General features: G+C 46.9%; 1 protein-coding gene across 1 annotated transcript in view; it reads right to left on the bottom strand.

Moving 5' to 3' along the window:
- The window catches only part of DNM2 (dynamin 2), an 84,489-nt gene that overhangs the window by 54,330 nt on the left and 15,945 nt on the right, over nucleotides 1-14,214 (bottom strand).

The following is a 14,214-nucleotide window of genomic DNA, read 5'->3' as shown; positions in this document are numbered from 1 at the left end:
TAAAGGTCCACTGACAACTAAAAAAAAAATTAAAAAAAAAAAAAAGGTAGCCTCTTCCACAAATGTTGCTAACAAAACTGGACATCCATATGCAGGAAAATGAAATGAAACCCCCACTTCTCCCACTGTCCAAAACTCAACTCAAAATGGATCAAGGATCTAGGAATTAGACCTGAGACCCTTCACCAAATAGAAGAAAAAAGTAGGCCCAAATCTCCATCACATTAGTTTAGGACCAGACTTCCTTAACAAGACCCCCATAGCGCAAGAAATAAAGGCAAGAATCAATAAATGGAATAGATTCAAACTAAAAAGCTTTTTCTCAGCAAAGGAAACAATAATGTGAAAAGAGAGCCTACGGAGTGGGAGAAAATCTTTTCCATACACACTTCAGACAGAGCACTAATCTCCAAAATTTATAAAGAACTTAAAAAATTTTACACCAAATACAAAGAACCCAATCAATAAATGGGCTAAGGGGCTGGGGAGATAGCTCAGTCGGTAGAGTGCTTGCCTTGCGAGCACAAGGCCCTGGGTTTGATCCCTAGCACCGCAAAAAAATAAAATAATAAATGGGCTAAGGAATGGGGCAGACACTTCACAGAAGATATACAGGTGATCAACAAATATATGGAAAACTGCTCATCATCTCTAGTAATTAGAGAAAGGCAAATTAAAACCAACCTAAGATTTCATCTAACTCCAATTAGAATGGCTATTATCAAGAACACAAGCAATAATAAGTGTTGGTGTGGATGCAACCCTTATTTTTATTGTGCAACAATAAAAACATTGCTGGTGGAATTGCAAATTGGTGTAGTCACTCTGGAAAGCAGCATGGAGATTCCTCAGAAAACTTGGAACGAACCCACTATTTGACCCAGTAATCCCACTCCTTGGTTTATACCCAAAGAACTTAAGATCAGCATACTACAATGATATAGATACATCAATGCTCACAGCTGCTCAATTCACAATAGCTAGACTGTAGAACCAACCTAGATGCCCTTTGATTGATGAATGGATAAAGAGACTGTGGTATATATACACAATGGAATATTACTCAGCCATAAAGAATAAAATTATGGCATCTGCTGGTAAATGGATGGAGTTGGAAAATATCATGCTAAATGAAATAAGCCAAGCCCAAAAACCCATAGGCTGAATGTTTTCTCTGATAAGTAGATGATGATACATAACGAGGGGGGTGATGGCAGGTGGGGGCAAGAGAAGAATGGAGGAACTTTGGATGGTGTAGAGGAAAATGGGGCAGGAGGGGGTGGGGCAGGGGGTGGGGAAAATGGGGCAGGAGGGGGGCAGGGGGTGGGGGAAGGAGAAAGAGTAGACTGAGATAGACATTATTACCTTATGTACATGTATGATTACATGAATGGTGTGAATCTACTTTGTGTACAACCACAGAAATGAAAAGTTGTACCCCATTTGTGAACGATGAACCAAAATGCAATCTGTAAAAGAAAAACTTTTAAAAAATTGGACAACCTCCCCCGATATACTTCCTACCTATTTAAAGTTACTATAGTGACACATGTATGATACAAAGGCAAAATAAAAGTAGCTGACAGCAAATTATGATGTGGTTCATGTCCAGAAAAATTAAACCTAAGCCATGCACAGTGCTGTATATCTGTAACTCCAAAGACTTGAGATTGCAAGTTAGAGGCCAGTCTGGGTAACTCAGCAAGACCCTGTCTCAAGATAAAATTAAATAAAATTAAAAGAAAGAAAAGTGAGAATGCTCAGGTGGTCCCTTAGGAAGCACTCACATGTTTAGAGGATAGTAAAGCCGTGTGAAGGTCTCTTGTTCTAAATGAGATAAAGGTTCTAGGTACAGGGAATTTTAAACAAGGGTTGCATCTAGGTAACTATTAGGATTGTCCACAATTCACACAGGACACAGGATAATCAGTGCTGGGCATGTATATTCCATACATGGCAAGACAGACAGCAGATCCCAGTTCTCAACAATATGCAGACCAAATGCCACTAGCACTAACGTCCTCCGTAGCAGGGGGTGCCCTCGCCACATTGGGAACTCAATTGGGGTACTGCAGGGTCCCAAAGGAGAGTGCTAGCTCTCAGTCTGGACAGAGGTCAGAATCCTAAGCCAGTGTAAGGAAGGCAGGTGGAAGAGGCACACTAGCCAAGCAAGGTGCATGATGAGGTGTGGATCCGTCAGCCTGAGGGCCATCCCACCATGCTATGCGCACCTCTTCTACCTGGGTGCAGGGACATGGCAGTGACCACATGACCTTCAACCTTATGGGGATCTCCACAGGCATCAGAGCACCCATGAGGACACTGCTAACTAGCAGTAGAGTCAGGCACTGAAGTTCCAGAATATTCCTTCAATAGACACACCCAGCAGGGGTGATGTTGAGGGAGAGGGTGGGGGTAACAATGAAGAAGCTGCTCATCATTCTTAGAGCAATGCCACCTGGTGGGGTTTCAATAATAACAGATGTCATGTTTGGGGGAATTTTTTTTGGTTTTGTGGCAGTAGGGATGCTAGGCAAGTGCTCTGCCACTGGGCTACACCCCCAACCCCTTTAGTTATATTTTGAGACAGGGTCTCACCAAGTTGTTCAGGCTGGCCTCAAATTTGATTTTCCTGCCTCAGCTTTCTAGGTCACTGGCAATGCACCACCATACCCAGGCCAAATGTCAGCTTTTTAAAATACCCGTTGCAAGGAGAGGAAAACACCCCAAGGGAATGTGCCAGCTCTATACCTTGTCTCCTGCAGCCTTAGGGCAGCAAAGTCAACTTTACACACTGTGGGTGCTAAGGGCTCTGGTGTCACATTCCAGAGGATATGAGTCCAAAGACCCTGCCTGCCCTGTGCTGCCCTGCCCACTTCACACTCCATGCCCCACTTCATGCTGACACATCGAGTAGTCCTCTACTCCAGTAGTCTCTCATTTGGCCAATGAGGAGATTGAGGCAGGAAGGTCCCCTGCTCAAGGGTGACTCTAATTCTGGTGGGGTGGGTGTCAAGAAGATAGGCTGTGGGGGTAAACGGGCTGGGGGCTGGTCTGATCAAAGAGGACTCTGAGAAGGTGGAAGAAGGGTGTGAGCCACATGCAGCCCTGGTGGAGTGGGCAGCGTGAGAGAAAGAGCAAGGAAACCACATGTGGGTCATCGGATCCCAATGCTGGCTCTTCATCACTGCATCCAGAAGAGGCATCCCACAGACTCCCCTTCACGGCGGACACAGTGATAGCAGGCTCTCTGAAGGACATAGTGGGTCTGCTGAGCCTTAACCTTGAGGATATCACATGTAGCCCTGGTCCAGGCCCTCCTGGGACCCCACACTGACTCACATGCAGGGACTTAAGAGACAGGGATGACAGGCATCTTGTATGTAGGTGGCATCTCAGAAACCATAGGTGCTAACAGAGTCACCAACAGTAGCAATGACAGTGTGCCATCTTCACAAGAGTCGCCTGTTCCACTACACTCTTTGATAACTATTTTCTAATCACAGAAGAGGAAGGCTCAATGGCTAGACAACACAAGAGCAGCATGTAAGTGGAGTCACCAACACTGGTGCAGTGCCTCTGTCCCTTCTCATTGCCAAACTGTATCCTGTTACATGGATACATGGATGGAGCACATTCTGGTCACCCTTTCATCAGTTGACAGAGATGACTGGGGTCTTTACAGTTTGAGGCTGTAACAGATAAAGCTGCTCTGGATATCCCTATACACATCTTTGAAGACATACGCCCTTGTTTCTCCAGCTGAGTCATAGGGTGGACTTGAACTCAAACAGGCAAAACAAGTCTTTGGTGATAGGAATCAGAGCACTGGAGGGTTTCCTTTAGGGGGACTGGATGTAAGGGACATAAGGGAACTGGCTGGTGTGATAAAAAACTCTTAAATCTTGATCTAGTCAGTGGTCACCAGGGTTCCATGCAGTTATAAAAATAATCAAGGTGTACACTTAAGATTTGTGTGGTTTACTCTAAGTTAAATCTCAAAAAATGGGCACACTGGCCTGGAGATGTGCTCAGCTGATGAGGCCCAAGGTTCCATTCCCAGCATCAAAAAACAAGAAGGGCTGGCTGGGGCTGTAGCTCTTGCCTAGCACGTGTGAAGCGCTGGGTTCGATTCTCAGCACCACATAAAAATAAGTAAATAAAATAAAGGCATTTTGTCCATGTACAGCTAAAAAAAAACCATATACATACATACATAGATAGATAGACAGACAGACAGATAGATAGATATACATACATATACATATAAAGAAGGCGGTGGGACTGGGGGGTTGATTCATTGTTAGGATGCCTCCCTTGCATACTCAAGGCCCTGGGTTCCATCCTTAGCACCAATAACAACAAAAAAGAACATAAAAAAGTCACAAATATAAAATCCAGGAGGACGCGGCTTAAGATTTCAGAATGAAAGCAGAGAGCCATCACTCCAGGAAAATGTGCCACATCCTTGTACTCTTGTTAGTTTCACAATTAGAAGAAAAGCTCGCATCTGAGTAACTCTAAAGCCCAGTGGGGGTAGGGAGCACTAGTTAAATAATGACAACCCATCCATGTCACTGTGCAGCCACACACATAAAAAGAAAAAATCTTTTATCTTCTGACATGGAACTTCCTTCTGGATATACCAAGTGAGTAGGGTAAAAAGGTGCGGAAGAATGTCTGCGCTTTGTGACTAAAGAAAACAAAACAAAACACAATAGAACCCCGGGAGTAGGGGCTGTCAGGAGAGGCACTGCGTGTTCTCAAACGTCTTTGAACTGTACATCATACGCATGCAAAACGTCTTTGAACTGTACATCATACACATGCATTATTGCTTCCAAAAACAACTTAAAAATTTTTAAGAACTGGAGATGTGGTTTAGTGGTAGAGTGCTTGCCTAGCATAGATGAGGCCCTGGGTTCAATTTCCAACACTGCAAAAAAAAAAAAAAAAGATTTAAAAAAATTTTTTTGTACCAGGGATTGAACCCAGAGGTGCTTTACCACTGAGCTACATCCTCAGCCTTTCTTTTTTTTTTTATTTTTATTTTTTATTTAGAGATAGGGTCTTACTAAGTTGCTAAGATGGCCTTGAACTTATGATCCTTCTGCTTCGGCCTCCCCAGTCACTGGGATTACAACACATGTGCCACTGCACACAGCTAAAAAAATTACTTAAAAAAAAAATAAGAGGAACTAACAGTTGAGTTCTCACTGTATGCCGAGCAGGGAGTCAAGAATTTTGCAATGGATTAGCCAATTGGATCATGGCAAGACACAGTGACAGGGTCTGCAGGCTCCATCTTGAGAGTTTGCCTGGCAGTTCCAGCAGGGAAGCACAGCTGCTCTCTCTATATACTCTACTATGTAGATACACCTTTGACTAAAGAACCGACTCCTCTATCTAGGAAGGTGGTCCTCTTCGTTTGAGCATGCAGCTTCAGGAGCAATGCACATGGAGTGGTCAAGGAGGAAAGGGACATCTGGCAGCCAGATCGCACTCATATCCTGCTGGCTCCATCTTGATAAGCAACTTAAGTCTAGGAGTTGGGTGTCTGGCAAGGTCACACAGCATGCAGGAATGGTGAGAATGTACATGGAACCCTCTGACCACCAGCCAGCAATCTCTCAATGTGAACATAGGATGCAGAAGCCACACAACTCCTTAGCTAGGACAAGACTTCAAACCATTGGTGTTTGCTTGTGTTCTGTCCTGTGGCTGTGCTTTGGGTGTGTCTGAGGTACCAGGCACCATGAAGACAATGGTGACACCCCAGAAGCCACCAGCACTCATCATAGACAAGGGACAATCAGAGCCTCAGAAGAACAGGAGTTAGGCGTGATGCTCTTGCCCTCACAGGAAAAGGCAGCTTTCTGGGACTGAGATCTTGGTGGCCAGCAGGAAGGACAAGGGGAGGGCACAGCCCGGGTGAAGAGCTCAAGGGAGGAAGAGGCTAAGGATGAGGCTGGCCAGGCATATCACATGATAGGCTGGGAACGCCAGAAGCCCTGGAACTCATCCAATGGTGCTGCTGGAAGCTCCCGAACTGCTGAGTGCTAGGGCAGCAAAACCCACCCTTAGCCTGGACAGCCCCCACGAAATCTCCCGGGGGTTCAATGAGAAGGGACCCAGTCCAAAATCTTTCCTGGACATAGTAGCAGGAGCACTCTCAGGGCCTTCTGGAAACACTTTCTAAGCAGCTCTACCCAGAATACTGACTGTCCACTTAGTTGGAAATGGTAATCACTTTCAAGCTTCATCAGCTTCCTCCTCCCTGATCCCACTCACATCCCACAGGTCACCAAGTCCCTCCTGGTCACTGAAAGCTACCCTTCTCCTCTCCTCTCTCTTCACTGCTGCTGCAACGGCTCCTGTGCACCCAGGCTACCCTATATTCCAGATCCAGCTTAGTTACCTCTGTGCTGCGTGACCTTGCACCAGCTTTCCTGCCTCTCTGGTCTGGGGTTCCTAGAATATAAGACAGAGTAACTCGGCCACACTCTGAGGGCTCTGGCTCCAAGAACACCTCATCAGAAACCTCCTCTCACCTCATCCATACCTCTAACCCCCCTCCTCTCCTTCCCTTCCTCATTTCTGCCCATAGGCTAACATTCTAAATGTCATTCGGGCTGCTTCTTAAGGTGCGCATGCACCCCATGTCAGTTTCCCAGGGCAGGATCTCCTATGCTGTGTCCCCAGGCCTAGGACAGGGCTGCCACACAGCAGATACTCAATAAAGCGTTCTCTATTATATCATTTCTATACCTGGCCTCTTATCTACCAGCCCATCCTCCCTCCCGCTCCTATTATCTTTCTGTAACAAAGACTTTCAAGACTCTTTCCTGCAGAAGCCAAGTGCCCACTTCCAGGAATGCAGAGGTCCTCCGAGAGTCACACCCGTTCCACTCCTGACCTCTAGGATCTCTCTGGCATTTTTGGCCTCCAAGTCTTTGCAGGGGCTGCTCCCATGCCAGAAAACCTACCTAGGCCCTCCAACCTAGACATGGTCAGAGGGTATGACTTGCACTTGTCCCTCACCAAATGCTTGTTAACACAGCCTTCAATAGAAGTTAGTCCTGTTGACAGGCAGGACTTCCACCAGCTACCTGTAGGACCTGGCAAAAAAATCACTTCACCCCACCAAAGCTTGTTTCAAAGCTCTCAACTGGGCTCTCTCTCCCTGGAAGGCGATGAGGATACTTGGTAAGGGACAGGGAGGTACCCCTGTCAGGCCAGAAGGCCAGACTATTTATTTATAGTCTTGAACAGAGCACAAGGTCCCACCAGGAGCCCTTTGACTTCTAGCACCCATGAGGGTGGGGACTGCTATGTGCAGGAATAATGGAGACTGAAAACCAAGGTCTTCTCAGGGTACAGAAAACAAATAGATAAGTCAATAGAGGATGAGTCACCTGAGCGGGCTGGTGCTGGCAGGGTGCCCAGCAAAGGCCCTGGGCTGGTATCCCTTCCTCACGGTCATACACTTGTGGGGTGATTCACCGCTTCTCAGAGCCTGAGAAGAAATACCATAGCCAGACCTCTGCACAGGGCCACAAGGAGTCCCTCAGCAGGTGCATCACACTCCAGTGCCCTGGTCACACCTGGCCCCCTAAAGGCTCTGGTAAGAGCCATATTTGCTGCCCGTTGAGCTGGCTCCAACCCCATCTCAGGCACCATCTTAGTAAATCTTCAGGCAACCCCAAAGGAATGAACCAACACCTCCACTTTATAGATGGGCAGACTGATGCTCAACATTTTAGTTCTTGCCCAGGACATACAAAGAGGAGGGGACAGAGCCCTGACAGGAATGTGGGTAAGACATCAATGAGGCCACTCTAGCCACCCTGGAGCCTCCTTGTGGCTAGACTAGAGCAAGAGTGGAGCGCCACTGCCAGCCCATGGTGCTACTCTTTTTTGTTTTATCTTTACTTTTTATTTATTTATTTTTATGTGGTGCTGAGGATCGAACCCAGTGCTAGGCAAGCACTCTACCACTGAGTCACAACCCAAGCCCCCACTGGGCCCTTCTGAACTCCTAAGAATGACAAATGGTCACCTGATGTGGATGCTCCAGCTGTCACGGTGTCAGGCCCACTCAGCATTCCCAGGCAGGTGCCATAGTGTGCATCCCACTCAGGTCAGACCAGGGGCTCTTCCCACCCCTCACGCCTCACATCTGCTGGCATCACCTCCAAATCAAGCCAGAACATGCTCAGTTCCTTCCACATCAAGGCCACTGGTTGCTTGGTCTCATTATCACTTGCCTGGGCCTTGCCTTCCATATTCTGTCACCCCTCAAGGGGCCATGAGGTACCTGTGAACATGAAGTCAGGGCACATCTCTTCTTCGTTAAGACCTCCCAGGGCCATCTCTCCCTGGACGACAACGAGGGTTCCCATCTCTTTCAGGGGGAAAGCAAAAAAATTCTCCCTGTGGCCACTAGGTCCCGCACAACCTGCACTGTCCCCTCCCTGCACATCCCTCCTCCTCCTCTCCTGCTTGCTTGCTCTGTTAGGCCACCAGGGCTTCCTCCATGATCCCCAAACACATTAGGCACAATGCCACCTCAGGGCCTGTGCCCAGGTTGCTTTCCTGGACTGGAACCTTCTTCCTGCAGCACTCACAGAGCAGGCTGGCAACTCACAGTTCAACTGTCACCTCCCTATTCCTAGTCCAGCCCTGTCCCCATCCCACCACCCATTCCAGCAGCAGCCTCATGGGTGTGGTATTCTGTGGCCTGGTGGATCTTAACTCTCTCCCCAGCACCCACAGCCCTGAGCCAAGCACTAAGCAGGTGCAAATTGCTGGTGGAATGAAGAATCCAATTTGCCATTTCACAGAGCAGGGGACTGAGGCTCACACAGTGGTAGAGCCCACTGCCTACTTGGCCCTGAGCTCACTCCTGGCACTGCTCCAGGATTACATTCCCAACCCAGCAGCTCCTCCCTGCTCAGGAATCCTGCAGCTTCCAGAGCCCCACCCTTGGCACTCAGGCCTTATTGTCACCTGCTGTGGTCTCATTTGAAGGACAAGCCAGGCTGGCAGCAAAAAGCAAGAAGAAGCCCACTGTGATTTGTGGCCATGGATCTGTGACTCTTCAAGCTCCCACTAGAATCCAGGAACTATCATGTCCTTTGGATAATCTGGGCAGGATGGGCCTCAAAGATGTGGTTTCCTCTTTGGTTACATGGGGATGGCACCTGCCTCAGAGGGATATTGGAAGCTTGCCAAGCTCTTACCAATGGTGCCCAACAGAGAGCAGTTGTCTGTAAAATCAAAGTAAAACTCAATACAAAGCAAGATCATGCTTCTCTGCTCAACCTGAGGGCTTCCTCAAGGTGTCTGAGAGCATCGCCTCCCTGCCCTCCCCCACCCTCCTCTCTGCCCACTCCCTCCAGCACACTGGTGGTCAAGGAATAGCAGGAAGGTCAAACACACTCCTGCCTCAGGGCCTCTGCACATGCTGAATGACCTTTGCATCAATGGGAAGGACAACCCTACACTTGACAACCCCAACTTCCTCTGGTCATTCAGGGCTCAGCAAAGATGTCACCTCCCCCAAAAGGCCTGGTTGACCCTACTGACCCTTATCCCATGTCACCCTGTTTTTGTTTTGGAGACAGGATCTCACTAGGTTGCCAAAACTGGTCTCAAACTTGGTGTCCTCCCGCCTCAACCTCCTGAGTCACTTGGGATTATGGGTGTGCACCACCACACCTGGCCAACTCTGCTTTGTTCTCTACATGGCACCCTTCAGGAGGCAGAACTTTTCTGGTTTGCCTACTTATTGATTGGCCCCAACTAACGGTCAGCACCTTGATGGAAGGGCTGGGAGATGTACTCCCCTACTCCAGGCCCAGCACCCATGACAATGCTGGCACAAAGCAGGTGCCCGCACGGAGAGACTGTCTGCCTGGGACTGCAAGGTTGGCCAACTGCCTGGGGCAGTACTTTTCAGAGGGAAAACCATTCACGACCTAAATGTCCAGCAGCAGGGAACTGGCTAAATCAATCTTGGAAACTAGTCTGGGAAGCAATCCAGACTGCAGTGCTAAAAGCAAAGTGTGAAGTACAGACTGGCTTCAATATGCCGGAAGCTATCCTGCCATCTGGGGGCTCTGGGGCACAACCATATTCCTTGCTTGTGGAGGCTTGATGGAGGTCATCTGTGAAATGGGAATGATAAAAGTATCTGTTTCATATAGTCTACATTGTGACTTGAATTTCAGTCTTTTATGACTCTTTTATAACTTTTTATAATTTTTATAACAGGTAAATATTTAACTTGTAACTTGCCCATTGGACTGAGAATTCTCAAAGCAACTTGTTAACCAGGCAGTATTTGCAAGTGACAAGTAAACTGCTGGCATTTTGGGATCCTGGGTTCTCAACTCTGCTTCCTGGAGGTCCCTTTGATGTGTCCTAACTACTCTACATTCAGCAGATGGCCTGAGTCCCATGATCAGCCCTCCCACATGCCAGTTAGGTGACCTTGGCAGAAGAATTTTTCACATCCTGGACCAGGTGTCCTCCTCTGTGAAATAGGGTATAGTGAGGAGCGGGGGGAGACAGGCAGGTGCTGGAACAAAATGAGTGTTCACTGCATCTCTGTAGTCCTGCAAGAGATGTGAGGGGCCACACGTGGATTCTCAGTTCTGTACAAGTCACCACCCTGAGGGCCCAAATGAACGCATAGTCAGGATTCTGGTAAGATGCAGGAGGAAAAGACAGGTAATGTCTCAGTCCACTCAGGCATTCCAGAACCATCCACCCTGCAGGCGCCTGTATCAGGCAGGAGAGTGGCGGACAGGGATATCCCAGCACCTTTCCAGCCACACCCCAAGGGACTGTCCAGGCAGACCTGGTCCACAGTGTCACAAAAGGACAAGTTTCATCGCTGTTCCTGGGTCATCTTTTTTTTTTGGTACTGGGGAATGAACCCAGGGGTGCTTAACCACTCAGCCACATCCTCAGCACTTTCTTAATATTTCATTACTGACAGGGTCTTACAGAGCTGCTAAAAGCCTCACAAGTTGCTGAGGCTGGCTCGGAACTCCCAATCCTCCTGCCTCAGCCTCCAGAGCTGCTGGGATTATAGGCTTCTGCCACCACGCCCAGCTTCGGGTCATCCTTTCCCACACTCCACAGCCCATCTCTAACCAAATGCTGTGGCACTGGCTTCAAGGCATCCAGGATGCATGCCCTGCTCACCTGCTCTGTCCCAACTTCCTGAGCCAAGTCCCCTAAGTCAGCACAACACTTCTTCCATGTGTTCCTAGTCCAGCTCTTCAGAAACTGCAAGTTGGATCATAACGCACGTGGACTTAAAACCCACCTACGCCTGTAACACTCAAGATAAAATCCAGTCCCTTCCTTTGGCTTGCATTACCCTGGTCACTTCTACTATTCCTTGCTTGCTTTCTTGCTTCAGGTACCCGGGACTCTAGGGACAGGACATATTCCTCCTGGGGACCTGGCAATGAATGAGCCCTCTGGCTGATTCCTTGCCTGACAGTGCAGCCACCAGTTGCCTGCATAACACCCTTCACTTGTTGGACCCTGGTTCAGTGGCACCTCCAGGAACAGACTGTTCTCTCACCTGCATAATCTTGTTTCTCAATTCAGCAGTGACCCTTCCTTTATGTCTGCCAATACCCCACTAGGCTGCCAGCCCCACAGGGGCAGGGCAGCCATGTCCCCAGTACCCAGCACAGTGCCTGGCACATAGCAGTGCTTACTAAATGCTTGCTGATGAGTGAACAGCAGAGTGGCTGGCATCTCCAGGGTACAAATGACATGCAGAAGCTTTGCAGAGCTCGGCTTTTGTCTCACCCTCACACGAATCTCACCAGTCCCATTGTACAGGTGGAAAAATGGTGGCTAGAGCAGTTACATCACCCAGACTGAGGGCCAACCCAGACCACCTTGCTCTTGTCCCCCATATGCCAGGCACCATTCAGTCACCACACAGCATGTCTGGGAGCAAATTTGGAAAGGAAACTGAATTCTGAACACAGGAAAACCAGTCCCTGCTTCCTTGTGGAGACAACCTGGAGCACAGATTGTCAGGCACAGGGTCTGCTGCCTCATGGCTCAGCTACAGACTCACCATGTGACTGGCATGAGGGCTGTCACTTTCCCTGTCCATGGTGTCTCCATCTAAAAATGAGAATAGTAACAACACCCAACCTGTAAGTTGTCATCAGGACTGGAAGGATAAGACACAAGAAGCCTGGTGCTTGTATATGTAGGGTCCTACTGCGTAGGATTAGTTGACAAGGGTGACAGAGTGGGGGGGGTGTCATTCACCAGTATCACTACAACAGGGACAGACCCTTCTCTCTGGCATCCCACAAGGACCTTGGGGTAGCCTTCCCTGGTACGCCTGGCAACATCATCCTAAATCCACTTCCTCTCCATCATGGCCACCCACTTCAGAGAGTCAATCCTGAGCATGGCAGACACACAGGTCTGAAGGTTCTGTTAGGAGAGGGAAAACTGGAAACAACCTAGAAATGCCTGTAGGAAAGTGAATGAACTTAGCACACTACGTGGGACAGAGGACTACTATCCAACCATTAAAAAGAATGGGGGTGGCGGTTATGGCTCAGCGGTACAGCACTTGCCTAGCTTATGTAAGGCACTGCGTTCGATCCTCAACACCACATAAATAAATAAATAAATAAATAAACAAACAAATAAATAAATAATATAAAAAATACAACACAAGGAAAAAAAAAAAAAAAAAAGAACGGGATGTCAGGCACACACCTATAATCCTAGCTACTGGGAAGGCTGAGGTAGAAGGATCAGAAGTTCAAGGTCAGCATGGGCAACTTAGCAAGGCCTTGCCTCTAAATAAAATAAAAAGGGCTGGGGAAATAGCTCAGTGGTACAGTGCTTGCTTAGCATGTGTGAGACCCTGGGTTCAATCCTTAGTAATATAATAAATAACAGATAGAGAAAACGAAATGAAAGATCAATAAGGAAATAGAAAATATGAATAAGACCACAAACCAACATGACCTAATAGTTATGGTACACTCCAACCAACAACAGAAAAACACATATTCTTATCAAGTATACATGGAACATTCTCCACTATGGACTGTATTTTAGGCCAAGCCACAGAGTAAGACTCAATAAATGTGAAAGAACTGAAATCAAAGTATATTCTCTATTTAAAATAGAATAAAATTCATAATCAATAACAAAAAGAAATTTCAACAAATAAGCTAAAATATACAATGAATCAAAACAGAAATAAGGAAGCCAGGTGTAGCAACGCATGCCTGTCATCACAGCTACTTGGGAGGTTGAGGCAGCAGGATTCCAAGTTGGAGGTCAGCCTCAGCAACTCAGTAAGACCCTGTCTCAAAATAAAAAATAAAAAGGGCTCTAAATGTAGCTCAATGATAAAGTGCCCCTGGATTCAATCCCCAGTACAAAAAATAAATAAATAAATAAACAGAAATAGACTACTAAGGAACAAAGATATTAAACTAGTGTTCAAAAAAACTTCCCAAGAAGAACAGCCCAGGACCAAAAAACTTCACTGGTGAATTCTAACAAACATTTAAAAAAGAATTATCACTGATTCCTCAAACTCTTCCAAATAGAGGAAGGGGAGGAAGCACTTCCTGCTTCATTCTGTGAGGCCAGCATTACCCTGATACCAAGGCCAGCCAAAAACATCTCAAGAAAACTTGACAGACTAATATCTCTTAAGGATGTACTACACACAAAAAATACCTTAACAAAGTACTAACTAAATTCAGTAACATATAAAAAGGATTACACATCATGGCCAAGCAGGATTTGTCCAAGGAATGAAATGGTGGTCCAAATATTTTAGTATTTTAATCAATGAACAATATACCACACTAACAGAGTCGATGAAAAAAGCTATCTGATCATCTCAATAGATGCAGAAAAAGCAGTAGACAAAATCCAACATCCTTTCATGATTAAAAACAATGAACGAACTAGATACAGGAGTGAACTTCTTCAATACAAACTTCAACGTAAGCCCACAGCTCTGTCACGCTTGAGGGTGAAATCATGAAAGATTTCCTCTATCCACTCTGGTTACTTTTTTTTTTTTTGGCAGTACCAGGGATTGAACCCAGGGATGCTATACCACTGAGATACATCTCAGCTCTTTTTTTAAATTATTTTTTATTTGTTCTTTTTACTACATGGAGTATAACT

The sequence above is a fragment of the Sciurus vulgaris genome (genome assembly GCF_902686455.1).
Source record: "Sciurus vulgaris genome assembly, chromosome: 16".
NCBI classification, from domain to species: Eukaryota; Metazoa; Chordata; class Mammalia; order Rodentia; family Sciuridae; genus Sciurus; species Sciurus vulgaris.
The sequence above is the reverse complement of the archived record's forward strand: the minus strand, read 5'-3'. Positions and strand labels throughout refer to the sequence as shown.